Consider the following 11,753-nt stretch of genomic DNA (forward strand, 5'->3'; position numbering starts at 1 on the left):
CTACAAACTATGAGGAAGCGATGATGAGCCCAGATTCCGCGAAATGGCTTGAGGCCATGAAATCTGAGATGGGATCCATGTATGAGAACAAAGTGTGGACTTTGGTTGACTTGCCCGATGATCGGCAAGCCATAGAGAATAAATGGATCTTCAATAAGAAGACTGACGCTGACGGTAATGTTACTGTCTACAAAGCTCGACTTGTTGCGAAAGGTTTTCGACAAGTTCAAGAAGTTGATTACGATGAGATTTTCTCACTCGTAGCGATGCTTAAGTCTGTCCGAATCATGTTAGCAATTGCCGCATTTTATGATTATGAAATTTGGCAAATGGATGTAAAAACTGCATTCCTTAATGGATATCTTAAAGAAGAGTTGTAAATGATGCAACCAGAAGGTTTTGTCGATCCAAAAGGTGCTAAAAAAGTGTGCAAGCTCCAGTGATCCATTTATGGACTAGTGCAAGCCTCTCGGAGTTGGAATATACGCTTTGATAGTGTGATCAAAACATATGGTTGTATACAGACTTTTGGAGAAGCCTGTATTTACAAGAAAGTGAGTGGGAGCTCTGTAGCATTTCTGATATTATATGTGGATGATATATTGTTAATCGGAAATGATACTGAATTTCTGAATAGCACAAAAGGATACTTGAATAAGAATTTTTCAATGAAAGACCTCGGTGAAGCTGCTTCTATATTGGGCATCAAGATCTATAGAGATAGATCAAGACGCTTAATTGGACTTTCACAAAGCACATACCTTGATAAATTTTTGAAGAAGTTCAAAATGGATCAAGCAAAGAAAGGGTTCTTGCCTGTTTTACAAGGTGTGAAGTTGAGTCGGACTCAATGCCCGACCACTGCAGAAGATAGAGAGAAAATGAAAATCATTCCCTATGCTTCAGCCATAGGTTCTATCATGTATGCAATGCTGTGTACCAGACCTGATGTGTGCCTTGCTATTAGTTTAGCAGGGAGGTACCAAAGTAATCCAGGAGTGGATCACTGGACAACGGTCAAGAACATCCTGAAATACCTGAAAAGTACTAAGGATATGTTTCTCGTTTCTGGAGGTGACAAAGGGCTCGTCGTAAACGGTTACGTCGATGCAAGCTTTGACACTGATCCGGATGACTCGAAGTCACAAACCGGATACATATTTATATTGAATGGTGGAGCTGTTAGTTGGTGCAGTTCCAAGCAGAGTGTTGTGGCGGGATCTACGTGTGAAGCGGAATACATAGATGCTTCGGAAGCAGCAAATGAAGGAGTCTGGATGAAGGAGTTCATATCCGATCTAGGTGTCATACCTAGTGCATCGGGTGACGATGACATGTACCTAGGGTAGGGTAATAGGCCTAACCTAGACACCCTTCCCAAGGACACTGCCCTAGAGTCAAAGAAATTCAAAGGACAACAACATCTGCCGGCTGAAATCACCACAGAGTGCAACCCACTCGACCAACAATTCCACTCGGATAACCCAATTCCATTCGACCAGGATATAATCATTCGACCATATCAGAAACCACTCGGAGTACAGAAGATCTAAAGCCACTCAGGATGGCAACGGTCAGGCGTTCACTTCGTAGTCTTAATGGTCATTTATATGTCTTTAGTGCTGGCGTTGCCAGTAACGTCTCACCTTAATGTACATTGAACCCTTTGTAACGTGGGCTGGCTGGGGTCCTGGCGCACTCTATATAAGCCACCCCCCTCCATTGGCACAAGGGTTTGCACCCCCTGTAACTTCACGCATAATCCAGTCGACCGCCTCAGGGCACCGAGACGTAGGGCTTTTACTTCCTCCGAGAAGGGCCTGAACTCGTAAATCTTGCGTGCACCACCTCATCGTAGCTAGGATCTTGCCTCCTCCTACGTACCCCCTATTCTACAGTCAGACTTAGAACCACGACATCGGGTCCAATGAAAATCTTTTGTGACAATACTGGTGCAATTGCCTTGGGTCGGAATCACGAGCAGTATGATCATCGGCTCGGCCGTGATGACCGTCGTCGAGTGCCTACACCCCCTCCGAGGGTCGGATCGTATGTGCCCCGGCAATATGATGACAGGTGCCCGTATAGCTATGAGCGGAGGGTCCCATTTGACCCAAGAGAGCCAGGGTTTGATGCGAGGTCGATCCTCGTTCAAGGTCTGGTCGACAGGAACAGAGCACACAGGGAAGGACTCGACAGAGACCGTCCGACTGGCAGCAGAGTTCATGTCTCTGGACCTGAGTGTTTCAGCAGAGCTATCAGAGCAACTGAGGTTCCTCCCAATTTCAGGTTGGCAATGAGAGTGAGCAAGTTCACCGGTGAGTCGAAGCCTGACACTTGGCTGGAGGATTACCGAGTGGCCGTACAGATCGGTGCTGGTAGTGATGAGGTAGCCATGAAGCATCTTCCCCTGATGTCAGAGGGTTCGGCCAGAGCATGGCTGAATCAGTTGTCTCCAGGCAGTATATTTAGTTGGGAAGAGTTGGCCCGAGTGTTTGTCAGGACATTTGAGGGCACATGCAAACGACCTGCAGGGTTGGCAGAACTACAGCATTGCGTACAAAAACCGAATGAAACTTTGAGGGATTACATCCAGAGGTGGACCACTTTGCATCACACAGTGGAGAATGTGTCTCAGCACCAAGCAGTTTGCGCCTTCAAGGAGGGCGTTCGGTATAGAGAGCTTAACCTGAAATTCGGTCAGACAGGAGACATGACCCTGACCCGAATGATGGAAATAGCCACTTGGTACGCTAACAGCGAAGAAGAAGACCGACTCTGCAGTGGCAAGAGCAAACCAGTTGGCTAGGACACCGGAGGAGGTAATTCCAATCGGAAGCAGAAGCGCAAAGCTGAGCCCACGTGTCCTGGAGAGGCTGCAGTTGTGACCCAAGGAGAATTCAAGGGAAAGCCTAAGGGGCCCTGGCTCCCCAAGAAGGTAAAAGATCAAGCAGGAAATGATGTGTTGGATTTGCCATGTCACATTCACACCAAGAAAGATGAAGAGGGTAATTTGATTTATCCCTAGCATACCACTCGACAATGTCAACTCCTTATCCAGCAGTTCCAAGAGAAACAACCCAGTGAGAAAGAGAAGGAATCTGATAAGGATGAAGACAAGGAAGAGGATGATGGTTACTCCAATTTCAATGCCACTTTGGTGATTTTTGCTGACGTTGAGAGCAAAAGTTGACTGAAGGTAATCAACAGGGAAGTAAACATGGTTGCTCCGGCAACGACAACATATTTGGAGTGGTCAAAGACTCCTATCACATTCGACCAGTCTGACCACCCCGTGCATGTTGCAACCCCAGGGCGGCAAGCATTGGTGGTCGACCCGTTCGTGGGGGGCACTCGACTGACCAAAGTTCTGATGGATGGTGGCAGTGGTTTGAACATTTTATATGCTGAGACTCTTAGAGAGATGGGCATTCCGATGTCCAAGATCAGCGAAAGCAATATGTGATTCCATGGTGTCATACCTGGGAAGAAAGCCGATTCACTCGGCCAGATCACTCTTGACGTGGTTTTCGGTGATTCGAAGAATTACCGCAAAGAAAAGTTGACATTTGAAGTTGTGGATTTTCACAGTGCTTATCATGCCATTCTGGGCAGACCTGCATATGCCCGTTTCATGGCTCGACCGTGTTACGTGTACCTCAAGCTGAAGATGCCTTGTCCCAAGGGCGTGATCACAATCACTGGTAATCAGCAGAGAGCGGAAGATTGCCTCCAGAAGGGCTCAAAGATTGTCGATGAACAGATGGCAGTGGTGGAAATGCAAGAGTACCAGAAAAATGCAGATCCGAGTGATTTGTTGCATTCTAAGAAGCTTGCTTTAGAGTCTGCATTTCAGTCGTCCGGTGAAATGAAGCCAGTTCACATTCACCCGACCGACCCCAATGCTGCTCCGACTCATATTTCAACAACACTCGACGGCAAATAGGAAGAAGCGCCCGTCCAGTTCTTCCGTGAGAACTGGGACATCTTCGCATGGAAACCTTCTGACATGCCAGGTGTACCCAGGGGACTGGCTGAGCACCGTTTGTGAGTCAACCCAAAAGCAAAACCTGTCAAAGAGCATCTCCGTCGGCCCGCCGTGGAGAAAAGAAAGGCAATTGGCGAGGAGGTGGCTCGGCTTCTGGTAGTTGAGTTCATCCGAGAGATTTACCACTCCGAGTGGCTCGCCAATGTTGTCATGGTTCCCAAGAAAGATCATTCACTCCGTATGTGTATTGACTTCAAACATATCAATCGGGCCTGCCCGAAATATTACTTCCCTCTTCCCCGCATCGATCAGATTGTTGACTCGACTGCGGGATGTGAGCGATTGTCCTTTCTGGATGCATATTCTGGGTACCATCAGATCCGACTGTATGGACCCGATGAAATAAAAACAGCTTTCCTCACTCCATTCGGGTGCTTTTGCTATGTTACCATGCCCTTTGGTCTCAAGAATGCTGGTGCCACATTCATGCGCATGATTAGAAGTGCCTGCTCACTCAAATCAGTCGAAATGTGGAAGCATACATGGATGACATTGTGGTTAAGTCGCGTAAAGGTTCCGACCTGCTGACTGACCTCGCTGAAACCTTTGCCAACCTGAGGAGATATGATATCAAGCTTAACCCGTCGAAGTGTACATTCGGGGTTCCAGGTGGAAAGTTACTCGGTTTCCTCGTTTCCGAATGAGGGATCGATGCAAACCCAGAGAAAGTTGGTGCAATCCTCCGAATGAAACGCCCTGTGCGTGTGCACGATGTTCAGAAGCTTACTGGTTGTTTGGCCGCTTTGAGTCGGTTCATTTCTCGTCTCGGTGAAAAGGCACTGCCTCTTTACCAACTGATGAAGAAATCTGACAAGTTCGAGTGGACTCCTGAAGCTGATGCAGCGTTTGCAGAGCTCAAAGCCCTGCTTTCCACCCAGCCGGTGCTCGTTGCCCCAATCAGCAAAGAGCCTTTACGGATTTATATTGTAGCCACTGGACAAGTTGTCAGCACAGTACTCACGGTCGAGCAGGAAGAAGAAGGTAAAGCCTACAAGGTTCAGCGCCCAGTGTACTATATTTCTGAAGTCTTGACTCCATCCAAGCAGAGATATCCGCATTATCAGAAGCTTGTTTATGGAATTTACTTGACCACGAAGAAGGTTGCACATTACTTGTCAATTCGATTACAGTCGTCAGCGATGCTCCATTGTCAGAAATTCTGAACAACAGAGATGCAACTGGTCGAGTGGCAAAGTGGGCGATTGAACTCCTTCCGTTGGATATCAAGTTTGAGGCAAAGAAAGCAATCAAGTCCCAAGCAATAGCAGATTTCCTCACCAAGTGGATTGAGCAGCAACAACCGACTCAGATTCACTCAAAACATTGGACTATGTTCTTTGATGGATCCATGATGCTGAATGGTTATGGTGCTGGAGTAGTCCTGGTATCCCCGCGAGGCGACAAACTCAGTTACGTCCTCCAGATCCACTTTGATTCCTCCAACAATGAAGCTGAATATGAGGCACTTCTGTATGGGTTGCGTATGGCCATTTCACTCAGCGTCCGTCGCCTAATGGTCTACGGCGACTCAGATTTAGTGGTCAATCAAGTGATGAAGGAGTGGGACATCAGGAGCCCAGCTATGACTGGCTATTGCAATGCAGTGAGAAAGTTAGAAAAGAAGTTTGAAGGGTTAGAGCTCCACCATATATACCCCGACTGAAGAATCAAGCAGCTGATGACCTGGCAAAGATAGGTTCCAAGCGGGAGCCCATTCCCAGCAATGTGTTCCTGGAGCATATTTACACACCATCAGTTCAAGAGGATCCTTTCACAGAAGAGCCCCCGCAACCAAAAAGTTCTACCGATCCGACTGAAGTCGAGATCCCAGCCGTGGTTGACCTGATCATGGAGGTTTTGGTCGTCACTCTTGACTGGACAGTGTTGTATATTGCATATCTGCTCAGGAAGGAGCTTCCAGAAGACAAAAAGGAGGCCCGTCAGATTGTCCGTCGATCCAAAGCCTTTACCGTGATAGGTGGTCGACTTTACAGACAGAGTGTTACTGGAGTTGCTCAGCGATGCATCATGCCAGAGGAAGGTCGAATGATTCACAATGATATCCACTCGGGGACCTGTGGTCACCATGCGTCCTCCCGGACCATCGTGGCCAAAGCATACCGAGCGGGATTCTATTGGCCATGAGCAAATGAGATGGCAAAGGATATAGTTGACAAGTGCGAAGGCTGTCAGTTCTACTCCAACTTGACCCACAAGCCTGCATTGGCCTTGAAGACCATTCCACTCGTCTGGCCATTTGCTGTTTGGGGATTGGATATGGTTGGACCCCTGAGGACAGGCAGAAGTGGTTTCACCCATTTGCTTGTAGCAGTCGACAAGTTCACCAAATGGATTGAAGCTAAGCCTATCAAAAATCTCGATTCAAGCACTGCCGTCAGTTTCATCAGAGAGCTGACATTCAGATATGGAGTCCCTCACTATCGGGGATATACCCCGCGGCGTAAACAGGGCGGAAGTATAACCCAGCTGGACTTGGCGGTTTATTTGAAACCCCGCTGACACTTGGCGATTCACTGGCGACCCGCCCTGACCTGGCGGTTTACAAGCAACCCGCCTGAACATTATGACGCACTGGTAACCCGGCGGGCGATGGACGGATGACAAGACCCAAGGCCCAGAAGGCCGGTTTATGTTAATGGTGGGCCGGTTTAAGAGGAAAGGCATGAGGAATATTTACCTTACAAGGAGTTAAGACCCGGACTTGTATCCGGTTTGTATTAGAAGGTAGACTAGTCCTAATCCTAATAGGACTCCACATGTAACCCGCCCCTCCAACTTATATAAGGAGGGGCAGGGCTCCCCAAAGAGGGACAAGCAAGAAGAAACAATCTCTAGGGCTAGACACAAAGAGCCGGTTTACCGGCGACTCCCTCGTGATGATAATGAGACCTAGCCACAAACAGCATGTAGGGCTATTACCGGATGATGTTTCCCGGGGCCCGAAGCTGTCTAAACCCTTGTCTTGTGCGTTGATCCGCCCTGCGTCTCTCATCCCAATCAACCCCTTTCAAGCTACCACAAAGATGCGCTGGCCTCACGACTAAGTCCTCACACTAGGACATCTGCCGTGACAATTCCACGACAGTTGGCGCCCACCGTGGGGCCTACGCACGGTGGTGTTGAGTTCTTGAAGGGATCCCATCTAGGGATCGACGAGCTCGAGATTTCGTCGGATGAGGAAGATCCGTCAAGTTGGTGTTTTTTGATCGGGGACATGATTAGCTTTGGAGCTAACAGATACGAGATTAATCAGAAAACAAAGATTTTAGGGTTTTGTGTGCGCCACCCCGCGCGTGGCTCGGCGACTCGCCGGATCCGAAGACCGATCAATATCTGTTGTTGTGCACCGCAAGTCCGAAAGTAGCCGACCTGTCCAATTACGCTGCCATGTACCTTTTGCTGGTTAAAGTCTTGAGGCGACAGCGATGCAGCAATTCACCAGGAGATTTGATAGATCACTGTTGCTACTAATTGTGGGAAGGGGCATGAGATGATCTGTTACGTCGTTGCAAGTAGTACTACAGTGCTAACAATTGACCTCATATAAAGCTTTCCAAGTGGTTGCTCATGCCCGTTTCCGGTTTTCAAATACTGTACCTGGCTTTTAAAGAATCCAGAGATGATTTCCAACTGGGCTTGATGCGTCGATCTGCTATCTGAAGGATGCTGCTATTGTTTTCCTGTTTTCGCGGCTGTTGCCACAAAAAAATACAACGACCCAGATGCGGATACGGCGACGACCCGGATTTGCTGATGCCGAAACGCAGCAGGTTTGACCCAGAGTTGCTGGTTCCACTTCGCCCCTGTGGCATCAAATTGGCCTCGTTTTCAGTTGAGAGCCACCGGGCCTCATCCCCCTCCTTCCCAGCCTCAAGTCAATGAGTTGCCGCCTCTCCGATTCTCTGGCCTCGCCTGGAAGACGCCGCCGCCTGGAGTTGCCCCTGTCAAGCCACACCGCTTCTACTTCGACGCTCGCGGCCCTGACCAGCGCCGTCCCGCGCGGTTCCACCCTGCCGGGCGGCGTCAAGCCGGCTGCCTGCCTCTGCCGCTGCTGGCGGGTCACCGCCATCTACAACTGCAGCAGCAAAGGGCAGCCACCTTGTAAACCCTGCGGGCGCACCGATGTTTCTGCCGCGCCTCGCCCCGAGCCGCCGGCCGTCGATGCCTCGCACTGTTAAAGCTGCTATCTTGAATCGCTCAAGCTCGACCTCGCCGACGAGCCGTTATCTCCATGGCCTTGTTGAACCGCCATTGCTGACCGGGACTCCGTTTTAGGTCAGCGCTGTCGACCTGCCGTCTCTGGCGGTTTGGAGTTAAGCCGGATCTCTGCCGCCCTGGCCAAGTCAACTCCGGCTCTGAAGAAATACAAAAAGGGACGGGTGATAACCGGCCAGGGTGGAATCCTGTTGACTCATCACAACAGACCAGAAAGTGCCTCACGTTCTCTAAGCCAAGAAATAATAAAGATTAAGATAAGGAGCTCGCACAAGGAGGGTGAATGCCACAAGCATGGGAACCAAGACGCATGCAGATGCCAAGAAAGATACAGTACATAAGAAGCTGGCGTACGCAGAGGCTGAACCTCACATGTCATACGAAGATGCATGTTTACCCCTGTGGTCGCTGGACCTACAGATGTGCCATACCGCTGCTATCTCAAAAGTCCCGGAATAAAACAGCTGGGACGCTTGGTGGATGTGGAGGCCCATTAAAAACTGCATGAGGATTTTTGCTTCTTGCTTCGATCCCTACATCTGGATAAATCAGGTGATATCCATCTGAATCTATTTTATTAACAGATATTGTTTTCATCAAAGAACAATTACTTTGGTCTGTATATTTTTATGTGCAGCAAAGGTGGTGCCATGTTGTGCCTATGAAGTGTATGTCAGCACCATCACGCACCGGCGTCTGCGCCCTTTTACTGATGGAACAGGTGTGCGCAAGTCGCCGCCCGCGCAACTTAGCCTACATCAACCCGCCGGAGCCGCGTTGAACCGCCCTTGCCGCTTTGAGCCGCCGGGGTTATATTAAGTCGCTGGTCTGCCTGAGCCGCCGGGACTATATTGAGCCGCTGGTCTGCCTGAGCCACCTCTGTCGCGATAAACGGATCATCCTTCGTCCAAACAAATCAGGTGATATCCATCCAAATTTGTTTTATTAGCACATGTTGTTTTTTTCAAAGAACAAGTTTATCTTTGCCTTGGTCTGCAATATTGTTTATGCAGGGCAATTATTTATGACAAAAAGCGATATTATACCGCGGAGATGGAGGCACGCCAACATCTTTTGGCACAGGTGGTCGTCGTTACTCAACGGACTCCCGCACCGGCTTACAACGCCGTAGCCATCTCTCGCGACCACGCCGTCTTACAACAAGGAGGACAACTTGCCTGTCCGCACCGGCTTACAATGCCACGGTCGGTTCATCTGTCCGTGTCGCCTCAGATGTTGCGGTCGTCTTTACCGTCCGTCTCTCGCGGCCTGGTCTACATCAATATACCGGGCCGCACCTGTCTGCATGAGCTGTTTATTGAGTATAAAGCAAGTCACAGCTTGGGTAGCCCGGTTTTCTTTCAAATTGGCGGCAAATTATCATCAACCGCCGTCTGCACCGGATGGATCAATGGGCAGGCGCACAAATCGCCGCCACTACAATTTGATTAAACTTCAAATCACCAATTGGAAGGAACCATTGGCCGAGTTGCTGACACGGCTCATGCGGGATCATTTATAACCCGCCGCAGTCACCTCAACCTTCTATGGATTCACATCGTGCTATCAGCACCAATGATCTACAAGTTATGCCGGTTTATATCACGGTCAAATATGGAGAGTCTCGAGCCAACTCCTCGAGTCACCTTTGAGACTCGGGGGCTACGATGACATGACTCAGCAAATCTTGCCAGTTTCAGCAAATTTAAGAACCCCAGGACGATGGAGGGAAAGATAAACCCGGTCCTGGAGGCTACTGTTATATTGATGAAAATTTAAAGGCCGTCAGAAAATTTCCGGCTTAGAAAGTATGTAACAGTTACAAAATCCCGGCTCAATGAAGAAGTTCCGGGTTATCAGAAAGGATTTCGGTTTAAAATCCGGCTCAGGGGGAGTCAGTCTCACTGAAGCTCTTAAATATCCGGTTTACAATCCGGTTCAAGGGAAATATGTTTTTCCAAGAAGCTCTGAAGCTCTCAAATTCGGTTTAAAAATGTCCGGTTCAAAAAGGAATTAACTTCTCGCAAGTTCGAGTTTAAAGGCCATCAGAAAATTTCCGGCTGAAAATGAAGATTCCGGTTTAAAATCCGGTTCAAGAAAAAGATGTCTCCCACAAAGCTTTGCAGCTCTCGATATCCGGTTCAAGATCCCGGTTCAAGAAGAATTTATCTCTTGCAAAAAGTTAAAGGTTGCCGAAGAGGACCTGCTGCCATGATGCGCGGTTCAAACATGGGTATCCTGCCTTATTGGCTTATCACATTATTGATCACTTGGGGGCTTGGTCGTATTCGAGCCATAGTCACACCTCTTGATCGACTCAACGCCAAATTACTTCGGGGCCAAAGAGTGTTGCAAAAGAGCAACTCAAACATAGGCACCCACTGAGCACAACTCAAAATATTACTTGGGGATTCTTTGCTGTCGCAATGAACAAAGAATCTACACTTGTAATAGGCTATCAAGCCATGGCTTGGAAGCCTGGTGTATACACCTAAAACCCCGGGTTAGCCTGCCTATTTAAGTAAGTCACTCCGCCCAGGTAAACCTGGTATGACCCTTCGAACTTTGACAAGTTACTCCAAAAAAGGACCTTGAACTTGTCAAGTTAAAACGATGATTGGTTAAGGATTGAGGACCATCTTAAAAGGCTTTGTGAAATGGTTTAACTCAGTGGCCTGGCAGCCCATGAAAAGCCTCGAATTTGGGGCCTGGTAGCCCATGAAAAGCCTCGACTACAGGTTTTCATCTGCTTTTATTTGCTAAGTTTTTCTCCTTTGATGAGATTTATGATGTTTTTGATAAACCGGCGTTCATTAACCCGGTTCGGCTTTCAACTACAAGTTGTCAGTACATGATCAATTATAATCCGGTGTTTATTAACCCGGTCTGGTTTCGACTATAAGTCGCCAGTATTATATATAGTTAATCCGGTGTTTATCACAACCCGGTACAGTTTTATCATAAACCGGCACAATATGGAAGGAGTTATCAGTACTCAAGATTGGGGTTATCACCGTTACTACAATAAAGTTGGCCAACCAATGATGTGATTCAATGTCACAGGTATGATATATTTCATATTTATTCTTAAGTGCAGCCTTGGTTATCAACCCAGGTTATATGTTGGGCATTATGACCCGTCCGGCGGTAAACCGCCAGGACACTTTAAACTTGCTGTATGCAGAAACAGGTTGAATAAAGCATGATTATAAATCACCGACGTTTATTAACCCGACCTGGCTTTTGACTATAAGTCGCCAGTATGATGATAAATTATCCAGTGTTTATTAAACCGGCCTGGCTTTTGACTATAAATCGCCAGTATGATGATAAATTATCCAGTGTTTATTAGCTCGGACTGGCTTGGGATTATAAGTTGCCAGTATATATTTGAATTGCGCCATTGGAATCATGCGCTCATAAATCATTGGATTATATTATTCAAATCTTCAAATAGCTAACATGGCTG

This window comes from Aegilops tauschii, chromosome 3 (assembly GCF_002575655.3).
Source record: "Aegilops tauschii subsp. strangulata cultivar AL8/78 chromosome 3, Aet v6.0, whole genome shotgun sequence".
Classification (NCBI taxonomy): domain Eukaryota; kingdom Viridiplantae; phylum Streptophyta; class Magnoliopsida; order Poales; family Poaceae; genus Aegilops; species Aegilops tauschii.